The sequence below is a fragment of the Phyllobates terribilis genome, unplaced genomic scaffold (assembly GCF_046119375.1).
Source record: "Phyllobates terribilis strain yellow unplaced genomic scaffold, ASM4611937v1 Scaffold_9__5_contigs__length_417890890, whole genome shotgun sequence".
NCBI classification, from domain to species: domain Eukaryota; kingdom Metazoa; phylum Chordata; class Amphibia; order Anura; family Dendrobatidae; genus Phyllobates; species Phyllobates terribilis.
This window is the reverse complement of record NW_027362769.1, coordinates 199,912,317-199,932,584: the sequence shown is the minus strand read 5'-3', so window position 1 is coordinate 199,932,584 and position 20,268 is coordinate 199,912,317.

The following is a 20,268-nucleotide window of genomic DNA, read 5'->3' as shown; positions in this document are numbered from 1 at the left end:
CATATAGTATAATGCACTCCCCATAATCCTCCATATAGTATAATACACTCCCCATAGTCCTCCATATAGTATAATACACTCTACATCAGGGGTCCTCAAACTTTTTAAACATGGGGCCAGTTCACGGTCCCTCAGACCATTGGAGGGCCGGAATATAGTTTTTAAAAAAAACTATGAACAAATTCCTATGCACACTGCACATATCTTATTTTGTAGTAAAAAAAACAATACAGGAACAAATACAATATTTAAAATGAAGAACAAGTAAAGTTAAATCAACCGGTATTTCAATAGGTAGGTAACTGTACCCAATAGGCAGCATAGGTCCCCAATAGGCAGGTAAATGTCCCCAATAGGCAGCATAGGTCCCCAATAGGCAGGTAAATATCCCCAATAGGCAAGGAAATGTCCCCAATAGGCAGGTAAATGTTCCCAATAGGCAGGTAAATGTCCCCAATAGGCAGCATAGGTCCCCAATAGGCAGATAAATATCCCCAATAGGCAAGGAAATGTCCCCAATAGGCAGGTAAATGTTCCCAATAGGCAGCATAGGTCCCCAATAGGCAGGTAAATGTCCCCAATAGGCAGGTAAATGTCCCCAATAGGCAGGTAAATGTTCCCAATAGGCAGCATAGGTCCTCAATAGGCAAGTAAATATCCCCAATAGGCAGGTAAATGTCCCCAATAGGCAGGTAAATGTACCCAATAGGCAGCATAGGTCCCCAATAGGCAGGTAAATGTCCCCAATAGGCAGGTAAATGTACCCAATAGGCAGCATAGGTCCCCAATAGGCAAGTAAATGTCCCCAATAGGCAGGTAAATGTCCCAAATAGGCAGCATAGGTCCCCAATAGGCAAGTAAATATCCACAATAGGCAGGTAAATGTCCCCAATAGGCAGCATAGGTCCCCAATAGGCAAGTAAATATCCACAATAGGCAGGTAAATGTCCCCAATAGGCAGCATAGGTCCCCAATAGGCAAGTAAATATCCCCAATAGGCAGGTAAATGTACCCAATAGGCAGCATAGGTCCTCAATAGGCAGGTAAATGTCCCCAATAGGCAGGTAAATGTACCCAATAGGCAGCATAGGTCCCCAATAGGCAAGTAAATATCCACAATAGGCAGGTAAATATCCACAATAGGCAGCATAGGTCCCCAATAGGCAGCATAGGTCCCCAATAGACAAGTAAATATCCCCAATAGGCAGGTAAATGTCCCCAATAGGCAGGTAAATGTTCCCAATAGGCAGCATAGGTCCCCAATAGGCAGGTAAATGTCCCAAATAGGCAGGTAAATGTCCCAAATAGGCAGCATAGGTCCTCAATAGGCAGGTAAATATCCCCAATAGGTAGCATAGGTCCCCAATAGGCAGGCTGTTCCCCCCTTATTATGCCCCATGCAGGATTTCCCTTTCTCCCACCATATAATGCCCCATTCAGGATGTCACCCCCCCATATAATGCCCCATTCAGGATGTCACCCCCACCCACCCCCATATAATGACCCATGCAGGATATCACTCCCCTGTCTTTATAATGCCCCATTCAGGATGTCAAACCCCCATATAATGCCCCATGCTGGATGTCACCCCCCATATAATGCCCCATTCAGGATGTCACCCCCCCCCCCATATAATGACCCATGCAGGATATCACTCCCCTGTCTTTATAATGCCCCATTCAGGATGTCACCCCCCATATAATGCCCCATTCAGGATGTCACCCCCCATATAATGCCCCATGCTGGATGTCACCCCCCATATAATGCCCCATTCAGGATGTCACCCCCCATATAATGCCCCATGCTGGATGTCACCCCCCATATAATGCCCCATGCAGCATGTCACCCCCCCATATAATGCCCCATTCAGGATGTCACCCCCCCATATAATGCCACATGCAGCATGTCACCCCTAATATTATGTCCCATGCCTCCATACATTAAAAAAAAAAAAAAAAAAAAATCCAATACTCACCTCCCTCCTTGCCTGCTGCCGCTGCTCAGGTCCGGACTCCAGCGTCTCCGGCGTTGTCCCTCTCTGTGCTGCCTGTGATGGCTCAGGGGAGGGAGCGGTGTAAAGACGTCACCGCACCCTCTGACCTGAGACGTCACAGGGAGCGCAGACCAGGAAGACAGCGGATCTGCGAAGGCACGGGGAGAGGTAAGTATCGGGCTGCGGGGGCTCTGAGAAAGCGGGGGGAAGGGCGGGCGCTGGCACCGCTCCCCTCCGCCCACAGCCCGGCGGGCCGGATAAAAATCCTCCGCGGGCCGCATGTGGCCCGCGGGCCGTAGTTTGAGGGAGCCTGCTCTGCATAGTCCTCCATATAGTATAATACACTCCCCATAGTCCTCCATACAGTATAATGCACTCCCCATAACTCTCCATATAGTATAATGCACTCCCCATAACTCTCCATATAGTATAATGCACTCCCCATAATCCTCCATATAGTATAATACACTCCCCATAGTCCTCCATATAGTATAATACACTCCTCATAGTCCTCCTTATAGTATAATACACTCTACATCAGGGGTCCTCAAACTTTTTAAACAGGGGGCCAGTTCACGGTCCCTCAGACCATTGGAGGGCCGGAATATAGTTTTTAAAAAAAACTATGAACAAATTCCTATGCACACTGCACATATCTTATTTTGTAGTAAAAAAAACAATACAGGAACAAATACAATATTTAAAATGAAGAACAAGTAAAGTTAAATCAACCGGTATTTCAATAGGTAGGTAACTGTACCCAATAGGCAGCATAGGTCCCCAATAGGCAGGTAAATGTCCCCAATAGGCAGCATAGGTCCCCAATAGGCAGGTAAATATCCCCAATAGGCAAGGAAATGTCCCCAATAGGCAGGTAAATGTTCCCAATAGGCAGCATAGGTCCCCAATAGGCAGGTAAATGTCCCCAATAGGCAGGTAAATGTTCCCAATAGGCAGCATAGGTCCTCAATAGGCAAGTAAATATCCCCAATAGGCAGGTAAATGACCCCAATAGGCAGGTAAATGTACCCAATAGGCAGCATAGGTCCCCAATAGGCAGGTAAATGTACCCAATAGGCAGCATAGGTCCCCAATAGGCAGGTAAATGTCCCCAATAGGCAGCATAGGTCCCCAATAGGCAAGTAAATATCCACAATAGGCAGGTAAATGTCCCCAATAGGCAGCATAGGTCCCCAATAGGCAAGTAAATATCCCCAATAGGCAGCATAGGTCCCCAATAGGCAAGTAAATATCCCCAATAGGCAGGTAAATGTACCCAATAGGCAGCATAGGTCCTCAATAGGCAGGTAAATGTCCCCAATAGGCAGGTAAATGTACCCAATAGGCAGCATAGGTCCCCAATAGGCAAGTAAATATCCACAATAGGCAGGTAAATATCCACAATAGGCAGCATAGGTCCCCAATAGGCAGCATAGGTCCCCAATAGACAAGTAAATATCCCCAATAGGCAGGTAAATGTCCCCAATAGGCAGGTAAATGTCCCCAATAGGCAGGTAAATGTTCCCAATAGGCAGCATAGGTCCCCAATAGGCAGGTAAATGTCCCAAATAGGCAGGTAAATGTCCCAAATAGGCAGCATAGGTCCTCAATAGGCAGGTAAATATCCCCAATAGGTAGCATAGGTCCCCAATAGGCAGGCTGTTCCCCCCTTATTATGCCCCATGCAGGATTTCCCTTTCTCCCACCATATAATGCCCCATTCAGGATGTCACCCCCCCATATAATGCCCCATTCAGGATGTCACCCCCACCCACCCCCATATAATGACCCATGCAGGATATCACTCCCCTGTCTTTATAATGCCCCATTCAGGATGTCAAACCCCCATATAATGCCCCATGCTGGATGTCACCCCCCATATAATGCCCCATTCAGGATGTCACCCCCCCCCATATAATGACCCATGCAGGATATCACTCCCCTGTCTTTATAATGCCCCATTCAGGATGTCACCCCCCATATAATGCCCCATGCTGGATGTCACCCCCCACATAATGCCCCATGCAGCATGTCACCCCCCCATATAATGCCCCATGCTGGATGTCACCCCCCATATAATGCCCCATGCAGCATGTCACCCCCCCATATAATGCCCCCTTCAGGATGTCACCCCCCCATATAATGCCACATGCAGCATGTCACCCCTAATATTATGTCCCATGCCTCCATACATTAAAAAAAAAAAAAAAAAATCCAATACTCACCTCCCTCCTTGCCTGCTGCCGCTGCTCAGGTCCGGACTCCAGCGTCTCCGACGTTGTCCCTCTCTGTGCTGCCTGTGATGGCTCAGGGGAGGGAGCGGTGTAAAGACGTCACCGCACCCTCTGACCTGAGACGTCACAGGGAGCGCAGACCAGGAAGACAGCGGATCTGCGAAGGCACGGGGAGAGGTAAGTATCGGGCTGCGGGGGCTCTGAGAAAGCGGGGGGAAGGGCGGGTGCTGGCACCGCTCCCCTCCGCCCACAGCCCGGCGGGCCGGATAAAAATCCTCCGCGGGCCGCATGTGGCCCGCGGGCCGTAGTTTGAGGGAGCCTGCTCTGCATAGTCCTCCATATAGTATAATACACTCCCCATAGTCCTCCATATAGTATAATGCACTCTCCATAGTCCTCCATATAGTATAATGCACTCCCCATAGTCCTCCATGTAGTATAATACACTCCCCATAGTCCTCCATATAGTATAATGCACTCTCCATAGTCCTCCATATAGTATAATGCACTCCCCATAGTCCTCCATGTAGTATAATACACTCCCCATAGTCCTCCATGTAGTATAATACACTCCCCATAGTCCTCCATATAGTATAATACACTCCCCATAGTCCTCCATATTGTATAATACACTCCCCATAGTCCTCCATATAGTATAATACACTCCCCATAGTCCTCCTTATAGTATAATACACTCCCCATAGTCCTCTTTATAGTATAATACACTCCCTATAGTCCTCCATATAATACACTCCCCATAGTCCTCCATATAATATAATACACTCCCCATAGTCCTCCATGTAATATAATACACTCCCCATAGTCCTCCATGTAGTATAATACACTCCCCATAGTCCTCCATATAGTATAATACACTCGCCATCGTCCTCCATGTAGTATAATACACTCCCCATAGTCCTCCATATAGTATAATACACTCCCCATAGTCCTCCATATAATATAATACACTCCCCATAGTCCTCCATGTAGTATAATACACTCCCCATAGTCCTACATATAGTATAATACACTCCCCATAATCCTCCATATAGTATAATGCACTCCCCATAGTCCTCCATGTAGTATAATACACTCCCCACTGTTAGAACCCTCCTGTTAGTTTTTGCTTTCTCGTGTTTTGCGGTCACGTGACCAGCTGCCTATATATTCCAGCTCCGCCCTTCTGCCTTTGCTGGACTTCAGTGTTGTTTTGACTGTTTCTCTAGCCTGGTACTTTGGTGCCTATCTCTGTCAGTTCTTGGTCCTCTGGGTCCTCTAGTACTTTTTGTCAGTTTGTCCTTTTTGCTCTGCAACAACTTCTGTTAGGAGGTGTCCCATTTTTGTCCCAGTCCTTAGTTCATTTAGGGACCCCTCCCTTGATTCTATAGGTCTTCGTTCAGACTAGCCGAGGACGAAGGCGGGTCTGTTTGCAAGGAACCGGCAGCCCGCCACATCGTAGGGATTCAGCTTAGTTTTACTGTAGGGACAGCTTTCCCCTATCTTTCCTTAGCTTATGTTGCAGATCATAACAGTAAGTCCAGCCCAAAAAAAAAAAAAACTAAAGGAAAGAAATCCGGGGATCAGTATGGTTTCCGTCCAGGATTTGTCTCAACGCCTGCAGGGATTGTCTCTGGAGGTGGCCGAGCTTCAGCAACACGTGAGTAGCTGTCCTGGAACGCATTTTGTCGAACCCAAGGTAGGACTGCCTGATGTTTTTTATGGTAAACAGCAAGATTTTTTTCCCTTTAAAAATGCTTGTTTGTCACATGACCGCAAAACACAAGAAGGAAAAAACAGGAGGGTCCTAACAAAATATTTGTAGACATAGCCCCAGATATCAGGGGCCAGGAATAATTTTTTTATCTTAATCCTGGTTATTTGCTTAAAAAGCAATCCAGAATACACCATTTTCTGCTCCATTTGCTTGTTCTCACTGCAGAATACAGCCAGGTCCTTTCCATATTACAGCGATAAAAATCCAGAAATTTGAACTGAATGTGGAAAATATTGGCCTCAATTTCCATTTTGTTGCAGTGTGTCGGTGAAGCTATTCACACGAGGTCTCTGTGTAGAATTATATTAGTAAACTACAGGCCTGCTGTTTAAAACCGTGGTTCTCTGTCAGACGTATCACATATAACTGCGTTCTAAAATCAGACATTTCTTGTGAATGTGGAAATTATTGTCCCCCATTTAAAATGGGCAAGGTGCATGGCAAGGGACAAGAAAGTGGACGTGATGGTGATGGTGCATGCAGAGGCCGAGGCCGTGGCTGTGGGCAAGCTGAAATTGTGCCACAACAAACACCCACATCTTCTCGCTCGACCTTCTTGTCTCAATTACTAGGGGACCGCAGTACACCACTATTGAACCCAGTGCAGTGTCAAAAGGTTGTTGGTTGGATAGCAGATAATGCTTCCAGTCACTTAGCCACCACCACCACCACCTTGTCTTCCACACCGTAAAGTCTCAGTAGCCATGAGTCTGAACCGCATATTCCTCACCCTGATCCTCCTTCCTCCCACCATGCCGAGTGCCCGGAGACAACTGATCCCACACTTGGACACTGAGAAGAGCTGTTCACTTTTCCATTTGTAGATTCAGGCCTCTAGCCCGGCCAGCTTCAAGTTAATCAAGAGGAGAATGCGTGTAGTGATGCTCAAATATTTGACCAGCCATGGTCATGTGGCACACCAGGGGTCTGGTTGCCACAATGGTAGAAATACCATGTCTGAGAGCGAGCATGAGTTTTCCTGGTCAGGAGCACTGTTGCATGCAACTCCTCCTGCCCCAGTCCAGGGAGGGGAGGAACCTGCCCTTTATAAACTGGATCTGGGGCGGGGTTCGTGGAGTTAGTTCCAGAGGAAAGGACAGAGGAGCAGCAAGGAGCTCTGTAGGAGACAGTAGCTGAAGGCCAGGGATTGGAGCTGATAGAGCTCATCCTGGCAGAAGATGCAGAGAACCGGACACCGGAGTCCGAGGCTGTGAGGATATCCACATCCAGCAGCAGAAACCACCTGGCAGGGGATTTCAGGTCCTCTGGCCATAGAAAGCCCGGAGGCTCAGTCACACGCAAGGGACCGGCACCGCCATCGAGGAGCGGAAGGTACCAAAGGCCCCAAGTCACCAGCCATACGGGTGAGCACCACACGGTACACTCAGGGACGTGGGCTACTACACGACTACAGCAGGGTAGCCAGGAAGAGTGCAGTCCTGGCCAGGGGGACTCTTGTTCGCTCACAGACTGACCAGGCCTCTAATGTTAGCCAGTACTCCCGGCAGGGCCTTCTTCATTACCAACAGTAAAGACCCTGAACTGCACTGCACGGACTCTGAGTCATTTCTGCTGCGCCCATGAACCACAACCCTCACCATCTACACTCGCTGCCCTGAGGCTATACTCCTCCCGTGGGGAGTTATACTACCCTCTGCTGCGCACCCAACATCAGCCTCAGTGGTCTGCCCCGCAGCGGCGGTTCTCAGTGACCGCAATCCACGGGTGGCATGGTCGGACATTTAAACATTAAAAACCAAATAAACAGATCCGCCACTGGTTTGACCACCCTGAGCCACGGGACCGGGTCGCCGCCACGGAGACTACAACCCCTAGCATTACACAGAGACCCGGCTCCGGGTATTCCCCCACACGCGGCCCAAGGGGCGCGTCAGTCACACAAAGGCAACGGTGGGAAAGTGCAATTACTGTCGCAAGAGGTGGATGATGAAAATGAGACACAATTGCCAGAAAGTCAGGAGGAGGACCAGGGTAAGGAAGTGGAAGACGAGGTGGTGGATGATATAGTAACTGACCCAACCTGGAAGGGGGACATGCAGAGCGACGACAGCAGCACAAAGGGGGAGGGAGGTGTAGCACCACAACAGGCAGGAAGAAGCAGTGTGGTGGCCGCAGACACAAGGCGGGAATGCGTTTCCCGTAACACCAGCATGACGGAAGTTGCCAGTACAACTGTTAGGTCTTCCCGAGTCTGGTTGTTTTTTACAGACTCTGCAGATAACCCCAAAAAGGCCATTTGCACCACCTGCAACAGCAGGGGTAGCAAAACTAGCAGCCTGCCACCACTAGTATGATCAGGCACATGGCAGCAAAGCAGCCGACTTTGTGGGCCGAACCCCAGGGTCCAGAAACAGTGTCTGCGGGTGACTCCACTGCTTCTTCCGCTGTTGTGCATGCACGCCAAACCCCTGTCCATGGCGCATGCGAAGATGCTTTCCGCCCTGCACGTGTCATTGCACACTTAACTAGCACCATCAGCAAGCACGTCCACGTCCTTGTCCCAGCGCAGCGTTCATTTGTCCCTACCCCAGTCCTTGGAATGCAAGAGCAAATACGCAGTCAAATCCCACAGGTTACACTACTAAATTCACACATTTCGCGAATGCTTGCTCTTGAAATGTTGCCTTTCAGGCTTGTGGAGATGGAAGCTTTCCGTAACCTGATGGCGGCGGCCATCCCTCGGTACTCGGTACACAGCCACCATTATATCTGCCAGTATGCCGTCTCCACCTTACACGAGCACACAACATTAGCCGTGCCCTAAACAACACAGTTATTTTGAAAGTCTGCCTAACCACGGACACGTGGACAAGTGCTTGTGGGCAGGGAAGGTACATCTCGCTGTAGGCAAACTGGGTTAATATAGTGGAAGCTGGGACCCAGTCGGACCTTGGGACGGAACACGTCCTCCCCACGCCAAGGGTCAATCAGGGTTGCCCCCACATTCTACAGCTCCTGCACCTCCTCCTCCTCTTCAGCCTCCATCTCCGAAATGACCACATCAGTCACAAGCTTGAAGCACTGCAGCACTGCCTCGGCCAAGCGGCAACAGGCTGTGTTGAAGCTAATATGCTTAGATGACAAACCGCAGAATGTTGAAGAGTTGTGGACAGCTCTGAAAGAGCAGGCTGATCTTTGGCTGACACCGCTGACGCTACAGCCGGGCATAGTTGTGTGAGACAATGGCTGGAACCCAGTGGCGGCTCTGAGGCAAGTCGAGCTCACACACGTACCATGCCTGGCCCATGTGCTTAACCTCATGGTTCAGCGGTTTCTCAAAACCTACCCGGATCTGCTTGTCAAAGTACGCCACGTGTGTGCCCATTTTAGAAAGTCAGCTACAGATTCCACCACCCTTGCCGTGCTTCAGCAGCATTTGCAGGTTCCAGCTCACCGACTGATGTGCGATGTCCCCATGCGTTGGAACTCTACATTGCAGATGTTGGGAAGGATTTGTGAGCAGAAGAGGGCAGTTGTTGAGTGACAGCATCAACAAGTCCGTCGGTATTCAGGTCAGACTCCACACATAAAACCTCAAGAGTGAACATGGACGTCAGACAACTGTACCATCCTCCAAAACTTTGAGGACTTCACCAAGATAGTGAGCGGCGATGATGCCATAATTATCGTCACCATCCCGCTTCTCTGTCTTCTGAAATGCTCTGCTCACAATTAAAGAGGATGCATTGCAGGCGGAGCACGATGAGATGGAGCAAGGAACCATAGAGGGTGATTACACACAGCCCAGCCTCATCTCTTCCCAACTTGGATTGGGTGACAATGAGGAAGAGGACGAGGAAGAACAGGAGCTAGTTTCCTGCGCTATAGACGGTACTACCTTCAGAACTGTCATACCGTCTGTTCAGCGTGAATGCCTGAGGACAGGGAGGAGGATGAGGATGAGGAGGAGAGCATGGTCAGTCATTCTCTTGGTGAGGACACAGAAGTCTTGCCTGTTAGCAGTCTGGCATGCATGGCTGAGTTTATGTTACGCTGCTTTTCCCGTGACCCTTGCATTGTCCAAATTTTGGGTGACAGTCATTACTGGTTGGTGACACTTCTAGACCCACTCTACACGGAGAACTTTCTGTCTCTTATTCCCACGCAGGACAGGCCTAATAAAATGCGGCAGTACCAGAATGCCTTTGTTGCAGAATTATTACAAAAATTCCCATCTGAAAACGCTGGCGGCAAAGGTGACAGTTCGTTGGACAACCATGGAGTACAGGTGAGAGGGACACAAATGCAATCCAGCAGAGGCAGGGGAACACTGTCAAAGTTTTGGGACATTTTTCTCAGACCCTCCCATCGCACAGGCCCTGAGGCGCGGGGTACTCTGACAAGGAGGGAAAAGTTTTGGAAGATGCTGAAGGAGTACCTTGCCGATCTTACCAGCATCCTCCGTGATTCCTCTGTGCCTTATAATTATTGGGTATCCAAGCTGGATACGTGGAATGAACTGGCTCTCTACGCCTTGGAGGTCCTGGCCTGCCCTGCCGCCAGCGTTTTATCAGAGCGGGTTTTTAGTGCCGCTGGTGGAATTATAAGTGATAAGCGCATCCGTCTGTCAACTGAAAATGCTGACAACCTGACTCTTATAAAAATGAACAAGGGCCGGATTGGGCCAGACTTCTCAACACCCCCGAATGATAGCAGCGTAACATAAAATCAAATACAGTGTTTGATCTTTGGGAGGTCTAACTCTATTCCCATGCACCTCTGTCTTCACACCCAGACATGGGTATACGCTTAGTGATTTTGTCTATTTGCTCTTCTCCTCCTCCTTCTTCTTATCCTCATCCTCCACAACCATATCTACTGTAAGGCAGCGCTAGTCATCATGCTGGGAGACACTCGCTGCACCGGGTCAATTAAAGCACACCAGCCACGTTTTCCAGTATTTCACAATCCAGCAGTTTATTACACTTAACTACTGCTTATTATTATTATTATTATTATTATTATTATTTATTATTATAGCGCCATTTATTCCATGGCGCTTTACATGTGAAAAAGGGGGTATAATACAAGAACAATTTCAATAATCTTGAACACAATGTGACAGCGACTGGTACAGGCGGAGCGAGGACCCTGCCCGCGAGGGCTCACAATCTACGAGGGATGGGTGAGGATACAGTAGGTGAGGGTAGAGGAGGTCATGCAGTAATGTGGTGGAGCGGTGGTTACTGCAGGTTGTAGGCTTGTCGGAAGAGGTGGGTCTTCAGGTTCCTTTTGAAGGTTTCCACGGTAGGCGAGAGTCTGATACGTTGGGGTAGAGAGTTCCAGAGTAGGGCGGAAGCACGGGAGAAATCTTGTACACGGTTGTGGGAGGAGGAGATAAGAGGGGAGTAGAGCAGGAGATCTTGTGAGGATCGGAGGTTGCGTGCAGGTATGTAACGGGAGACTAGGTCGGAGATATATGGAGGAGACAGGTTGTGAATGGCTTTGTATGTCATGGTTAGGGTTTTGAACTGGAGTCTCTGAGCAATGGGGAGCCAGTGAAGAGATTGACAGAGAGGAGAGGCCGGGGAATAGCGGGGGGACAGGTTGATTAGTCGAGCAGCAGAGTTTATGATAGATTGGAGGGGTGCGAGAGTGTTAGAGGGGAGGCCACAGAGCAGGAGGTTGCAGTAGTCAAGGCGGGAGATGATGAGGGCGTGCACTAGTGTTTTTGCAGATTCATGGTTTAGGAATGTGCGGATCCGGGAGATATTTTTAAGTTGGAGTCGGCAGGAAGTGGAAAGGGCTTGGATATGTGGTTTGAAGGAGAGTTCCGAGTCCAGGGTTACCCCGAGGCAGCGAGCTTGAGGGACTGGGGAGAGTGGGCAGCCATTGACTATGATGGATAGGTCAGTTGGGAGGGTTCACCGAGTCCAACTCAGTGGCTCGCCGAAATACACATATAATGTCCAAGAGCCTTCCCAGTGGCAGACAGGCCCACTTGGCTCCAGTTACAGCCTCCAGCAGAGTCACATATCAACGTCCATATAATGCTGTGTTTTACCTTTGCCGGGTTTTAGCTGCTTCAGTCAGTTGTGTTCTGCCACCACTGTGGCTTTACAGCTTCCCAGATGGGGATCTCCAGCCCTCGTTCCTTCAAAGGCTACTGGTATGTTGTCTCACCTAACATCCAGCCTCTGCCTTCCAGGACCCTTGCCTTCCAAGCCTCTTGCCCTCCAAGGCTACTGGTATCGCTTACACATTAGGATCCTGCCTCCGCCTTTCAGGCTTCACCCGGCTTCACTAGGTCTCTCCAGGCTAACGGTGTCCCACACAGGAATAGGCCTCACGCCTTACACACCTGTCTCAAATCTACCAGGGTTTATATATCCTCTAGTGCACAGATGTCACAGTCATGTGATCCGACCTTCTTCCGAATTTACTCACAGTTCTCACTTTGCTCCTGGTTACAATTGCAGATCATAACTTCCCACGTCATGCTGCGTTCACCGGGCAGGGGCTCAGCCAACCCTCAGGTACCTCCGGAGTATGTAACAGGACCCCCTTCTGTGTGTTCCTTCTGGTAGTCTCCCTGCACCTCACACCTAGTGCCCCAATCCAGTGGCCGCGGACCTTGCCGGGCGATGTCTTCTCTGTCCCCTGGGTCCTCTATGGCCACCTTTCTGGTGATTAGATGTGGCTTTTGGCTGCAGTACCTGAAATACTGCAGTCTCCGGTTTCCTAGTTGAGGCTTAAAGAACTCTGCTAGTTTTGGGACCGGTCCCCTCTTTGCGACCTGACCCCTCCACCTCCTGGCAGATTCGGGCGTACGGGTGGCCTCCAGCACTACCCGTACCCCTGGGGTCCCTTCCACGTTCCTGGAGCCTTTCTCCTGCTCCTCTCTCTCTTCAGTCTTGGGCCTCTCTGGCTAAGCCCTCCTCCTGAGCAGAGCTCCTACAGAGCTCCTGCTCCTCTCACTGTCCTCCTCTGACTGAACTGAACTCCCAAGATGGCTTCCCTCTTTATACTATTCCTAACAAGTGCTCTCCTGATTTACTTCCTCCACCCACACCCACTACATGGTTGCCCCTCTATTGGTTCCCCCCACTCCAGCCAGGGACAGGGCTCAGCAGGGAAGCTACGCATCTTGCCCCTTCTGCTGGTCTGGAGTAGTGTAGTGTTGGATGCAGGTGTTAGGGTCCTGGGCAGTACTCCTTCCTTACCTGAGAGTTAGATACCACACTTCTGGGGGAGATGCAGTACCTCTGTGGCGACTGAACCCGCTTGGGCGCCACAAGTGCACATCACATGCGGATTATCATTGGGGAACATGGCAGGCCTTCTACCAAGCGTTTTTTAAGCGTTTCTGCAGCAGAATTGCCACTGTGGAAACGCTTAAAAAATGCATAGTGGGCACACAGCCTAAGTTCAACACAGAGGGAAAAGGGAAAGGGAGACCAGACACTAGGGAAAGGGAGAAGTGGAGACCTCCTAGTCTGGTCTAGTATCACCCTGTCTCAACTACTGTCCCTATATTGCCTCTTCAAGTCTTCAGCAATCGCCACACGCGTGCCTCGCCCTACTCTCCCTGGCGTATGGCTAAGGCTAGGGATGGAAGAAGATGAGCACTAGTCAACCTCCATTAAACACTATAGACAACAAGGGAAGACAAAACAGGGGGAAACTGCCTAACTTTAGATGACTCCAAATATGCACACAGCCCAGCTCCAGAGAGGACGAAGTACTGCTTCTGCTAAGTCTCACAAGTAGAAATTAATATAGCCGGCGACTCCCTCTCAGACACACCAGGTATATATACACGCAGGCCAGAGAGCTAATTGGCAAGAGGGAGGTAGCCGCTCGGTCCTAAAGACAGCCTCTTATCTAAGAAACTGTCTGCAATGCCAAACATAGAGATCTCCTGCAACCCACTGCAGGGCAACTGTCTGTCACCTCTGACACACCCGTGACAGGGCATTGGATTTCCTTCAAATTTTTGGCAGCCATTGCATTCACTTCATAGTAAATAGTATGGGAGACCCACTTCCTAATAATGGGAACATTGTTTTCAGGAGGCCCTCCGACCTCTATGTCTCTTGCAAGGGGCATTGGCATTCCTCCAAATTTTTGGCAGCCGTTGCATTCACTGCATAGGCAAACAATATGGGAAACCCACTTCCTAATAATGGGAACATTGTTTTCAGGAGTCCCTCCGACCTCTACGTCTCTTGCAAGGGGCATTGGAGTTCCTTCAAATTTTTGGCAGCCATTGCAGTCACTGCATAAGCCAACAGTATGGGAGACCCACTTCCTAATAATGGGAACATTGTTTTCAGGAGTCCCTCCGACCTCTATGTCTCTTGCAAGGGGCATTGGAGTACGTCCAAATTTTTGGCAGCCATTGCAGTCACTGCATAAGCCAACAGTATGGGAGACCCACTTGCTAATAATGGAAAAATTGTTTTCAGGAGGCCCTCCGACCTCTACGTCACTTGCAAGGGGCATTGGAGTTTATCCAAATTTTTGGCAGCCGTTGCAGACACTGCATACGCAAGAACAGTATGGGAGACCCACTCCTTTCTAATGGAACATGTGATCACTGTGGCCCAGCTCTATGTGTCTTTAAATTTTTATTAGGGTTTTTCCTAAATTTTGGCAGCCGTTGTACTCACTGCATACCCTATAACTGTATAGCAGACCCACTCCTTTCTAATGGGTACATGTCGTTACTGTGGCCCATCTCTATGTGTCTTTAAATTTTTATTGGGGTTTTTCCTAAATTTTGGCAGCTGTTGTACTCACTGCATACCCAATAACTGTATACCAGACCCGCTCCTTTCTAATGGGAACATGTCGTTACTGTGGCCCATCTTAATGTGTCTTTACATTTTTATTGGGGTTTTCCTAAATTTAGGCAGCCATTGGACTCACTTCATACCTATAACTGTATAGCAGACCCTCTCCTTTATAATGGGAACATGTCGTACCTTGTTACTGTGGCCCTGCTCCGTGTGTCTTTACATTTTTATTGGGGTTTTTCCTAAATTTTGGCAGCCATTGGACTCACTGCATACCCTATAACTGTATAGCAGACCCTCTCCTTCAAATGGGAACATGTCATTAGTGAGGCCCACCTCTATGTGTCTTTAAATTGTTATTGGGGTTTTTCCTAAATTTTGGCAGCCGTTGTACTCACCGCATACCCTATAACTGTATAGCAGACCCTCTCCTTCTAATGGGAACATGTCATTAGTGAGGCCCACCTCTATGTGTCTTTAAATTGTTATTGGGGTTTTTCCCAAATTTAGGCAGTCGCTGGACTCACTGCATACCCTATAACTGTATAGCAGACCCTCTCCTTTCTAATGGGAACATGTCGTTACTGTCGTCCAGCTCTATGTGTCTTTAAATAGTTATTGAGGTTTTTCCCAAATTTTGGCAGCCCTTGCAGTCACAGCATGGGCATTACCATTATAGGCGATTCACTCCTTTATAATGGGAATTTTTTTTACTGAGACCCTCCTCTATGTCTCTTTAAAGGGGTATTGAGTTGCGTCTGAATTTTTGGCAGCCCTTGCAGTCACTGCATACGCAATAACAGTATAGGAGACCCACTTGTTAATAATGGGAACAACAAAGCCTAGTCGGCTGATGGCTGTATAACAATAGTGAGGGCCGACTGCTGGACCTTTAAGAATAGTAAGGGCTGCCTGATGGCCCTATAAAAATAGGCTTTGTGACTTTCAGAGTCCCTCCATCATAAATGAAACACTATGTGTCTGATGATGTGTCACACACCACATGGCCAGATAAGGTTGTAACATGTTAAAATGACATTTCCCAGTGAATGCATTTGTCTTGGTTGAAAGCAAGGCAAAAGTGTAAAAATGCATCAAAAACGCTACATGTGAACATAGCCCAAGATGTGGAGGAGCTTTTTTGTTTTTGGTTATTTATTTTGCCTTATATACAAGTCATTACCCTGGAAAGTATGTTCCTTAACATATTTCCCAGGAAAATCCATTTTGGTTTCATTTTTGTATGTTTTATTGTCAGTCCGTAAAAGTGGCGTAATACTCTGACAACGTTGTTCACAGAGGTGACCTGGGAGTCAGAGATGCTTCCAGGGGTCTTCCCCATGCTGTTCCCATGTTATTTGAGCACTGTTCCCATCGATTTGGGCAATTTTTAGGCCCTCTGCAGACCGCCGGGGGGAGCCGCCTGAAAAATGTTAGAGTTTCCCATAGACTTACATTGGGCTCATTGCTCAGGTCGAGCACCCGAGTATTCTAATGTGCTCGACCAGAGCAACAAGCACCCGAGAATTTTAATGCTCGCTCATCACTATTCAAGATATACTGTTATCTATCTGCTTCACAGCAAAGATGAAGTTCCAGAGAAACTTGAAATGTATCTCACTGAAGTATATAACAAATTTAGGAGAATGACAAAAATTCTGCGTGCAGAAAATGGAACTGAATATACAAGTAATGATACTAAAACCATTTTAACGAAAAATGGAATCATGTTTCAGACCACTGTACCATACAACTCTGAACAAAATGGTGTAGTGGAAAGAAGGAACCGGACACTTTGTGAAAGTGGAAGAAGTATGATACTTGATGCAGATTCGCCAACCATATATTGGGGTGAAGCAATTATGACGGCTTGCTATCTTCAAAACAGACTACCAGGTAAAGCTGCTGAGAAAACTCAACCTGAGCAATGGAACAGCAAGAAGCCTGAACTACAAGACATAAGAATGATCGGAAGTAAATATTTGTACAAATTCACAAAGAAAAATGTACCAAGTGGGAATCTCATGCGAAAGAAGGTATCCTGGTGGGCTAGAGTGAAATCCACGAAGGATATAGAATTCTGCACCCATAAACGAACAAGGTCACAATAAGCAGGGATATAATGGTTGATGAGAGCTTCGTGTCGCTCAAGCTTCATGATATCATGCAAGTAGTCCTGGTGAAGCAACAACAATCTCAGGTACAATTGCAAAATAACAAGGAAAAGGATGTAAAGGTTTGGTTAGGTTTTTCAACCACCGAAGAAGCAACAGAAAAATCAGGTGTACCTGAAATCAGGAGATCTTCGTGATCAAACAAGGGTATACCAGCTAAGCGTCTATCCTACTTTGTCAAAACACTAACCGAGTCATAGCCGCAGCCGTGGGATAAGATGCCACAACTACCTGCCCATGAAAAATTGAAGTGGATTAATGCTGCTAATAAGGAAATGAAGTCCCTTAATCAACTTCAAACTTGGAAACTCAGCAAACTACCATAAGGCAAGAAAGCAATCAAATGTGAATGGGTTTTTAAGTCCAAGTATGTCCCTGAAGGCAATGGTTCACAGATTTAAAGCAAGATTAGTTGCAAAAAGATATTCTCAGAAATATGGTGAAGATTATGATGCCACAATTTCTCCATTTGCTAATCAGATCACATTGAGGACTCTAATGGCTGTAGCTGCTGTGCAAAAGATGCCTGTCAGACATTTGGACATCAAAACTGCCTTTTTAAATGGTGACATTGAAGAGGACTTGTGCATGAATCAAGCTGAGGGTTATAACCACTGCCACCTCCTTTTAAATAGTCACATGACCCATCAGCTGACCGTCGGTTATAGCGTTACTTCTGTGCAGACTAGCTAGGTCTGGAGTCCTCCTGTGGCCGTGGTGGAGCCGCTGTAGGAGTTCTGTACTTCGGAGCCGTTGCTGGAGCTTTGCTGCAGATTCTATGTTAAGTTGTTTTGTAGCACCCTGAGGATTCGGCTGCTACAGGGGTATTGCACCTCAACCCAGAGGTGTGATATTCCACTCCCGGGTAAGGATGGAGTGTGGAATTGAGCTCAGTTAGCTGCATGCACTACACACATCCCATTTCCGAGGAACAGACCGATGGTACTCCCACTAGAGAAATGTGCAGGTACAACAGAGTCTGTTCCTGGCTGGAGTGGGAGGGGGGTGGAACATCCCAGTAGTGTAGGGGCAGATAGGGGGAGCAGTCTGGGTAGTGCTAGGAGCTCATTGGGTGCTGGTCACCTGAGCTCACACATAGAGGGAGTATATAAGGTGGGCACCATCTTAGGACAGGGTCTTTGCAGAGGAGGAAAGCAGAGGAGCAGAGCAGCCCCAAGGCCAAGAGTGAGAGAGGAGTTTGAAAGACCCAGAGGGGGAGAAAGAAGGAACTCCAAGAGCCCAAATTAGACCAGAGGGTGAAGAGTTGGCAACAGGGAACCGGATCCCAAGCTGGCAGAGGCTACAGCACACCTTAGCCAGGAACCGGAGGTCGTGGGCAGGATCGATCTGCCACGATCACCCACTATATCCACCCGGAAGGCAGACCACGCATAGGGTCAGGGAACCCAGAGACAAGGGTTTACCACCAAGAGGCCCGAGGGAGCCGGACATAGGTGGATCCCTGGTGGGGAAGGCCAGAGAAGAGGACAGGACAGAAAGGGAGCTCAGAACCACGCTCCAGAACTACTTGGGGGTTGGCCGAGTCCAGGACCTGGTGGACGCAGCACGGCTCGGGTGGTCACTCAAGGCCGGAGTGACCGGTACAAGAACAGCAGTAAGTAAACAAACCCTGAACTGCACAGCCCGACTCTGACTCTCATTACCATCCTCACTGCACCTCCACAACCACCATCCTCTGCACCTGACCCCCTGAGGCTATACCCCTCCCGTTGGGGGTTATACTACCTGGGCTGCACAAACACCATCAGCCTCAGCGGACCCTGTTGCAGCGGCGGCCGTAGTGACCGCAATTCAACGGGTGGCGTAGTCGACATAAAGAACTTTAGTAACATCAGTAAGGACTGCCACACACTGAGCTTGACACCCTGGGCACGGACCGGGTCACAGCCACTCGGAGACTACAATCCCCATCTGATCCGGCTCCGGGTATCCCTAACAGCACTGGCCCAGGGGGCGCGTCAACTTTGGCGTAGTCGGCAGGATCTCGTGCCCGCAACAACCGGGTACTGCGTGCCTGAAGAAAAGTTCACCGTTACCTTAAAAAGAAGCCTCTCGCCGGTTCCGGAGGGTCCCCGCCAACGGACCCCATCACAGGTCGTTTCCCGCCGGTTGTCCGCCATTTGCAGCTTTTTCCCGCCATCCATGGAGTTTCCCGCCACTGGGAGACGATTCCCGCCATTTCCGAAGATTTCCCGCCTTGGAAGAGCGGACGCCATTATGGGCGTGCCAGAGGATGGCAAAAGGCCACCTCCCATCGTGGGCCAGGTCGAAGAATGGCGCCAAAAGCGGAAACCGCGCCCACCAACAGAGACTGTGATGCTGGAAGTGTCCATCAGCGTAAGAGAACTGCCCCTGGAACTGAAGTTGCCCCGGGACCACCCTCGATGTGGGCGGAGACAGAAGAAGAGGACAAAGATGGGTGTCGCCTGGAGCAGTCTGGAGAGAGCGCACCCGGAGACAAGACGTCTGGAGGAGAGTCCAGAGAGAGCCTACCCGGAGATGGAGGGAGAGCCAGGCAGCACCGACCCAGCGGTCAGGAGCCTGATGCGGGCCGCTACTCCAGGCAGCACCGACCCAGTGGTCAGGAGCCTGTTGCCGGTCGCCATTCCAGAAGGCCGGCTGGAGACAGCGGGAGGAGAGCAGAGCAGCACCGACCCGTTGGTCAGGAGCCTGCTAGAAGCAACGACCCCACTAGGCTTAGTGGAGGTCTTGGCACAGCTCCCCCGAGATCGGGAGTGTGCACAGACTGCGCTGGAGGGCCTCGCACGGAGGATGGCCCGGGTGCAGCGAGAGACGTTAGCAGAATGGAGCCGTGAGATGGCCCAGCAGACAAGAACCCGTCAGCGGAGCACGCCACCCGAGACGAGGAGACAGACCGCCTCTGAGGATGGCGCAGGAGGACTGAAGGCCGGAGACGGTGCCGAGAAGGGAGCCGAACGAAAGGAGGCAGGTAAAGGGGACGTCACCACCCCAAACCGGGAAACCGCGTACCTGCCCCAGCTCCCCGTCGCAGAGCCCGAAGTATCCCCTGCCGTGCCCGTCGCTGCAACGTCACCGCCGCAGACTAGGCCTCAAACGGGAGCCGCGACCCCTGTGACGTCACACGCCTCGACCCCGAGCGTGACCAAGCAGGAAGTACCATCGGCCTGGTCGCAAGGCCTAGTACCCCCGGGCGCCGCAATACCAACAGCGCCCCCTACCTCCGCGGAGCCCCCGGCCTGGTCGCAGGGCCAAGTAACACAGGGCGCCGCCGTTCTTACGGTGCCCTTTACTTTCAAGGTGCCCCAAGCCTGGTCGCAAGGCTTGGTCAACC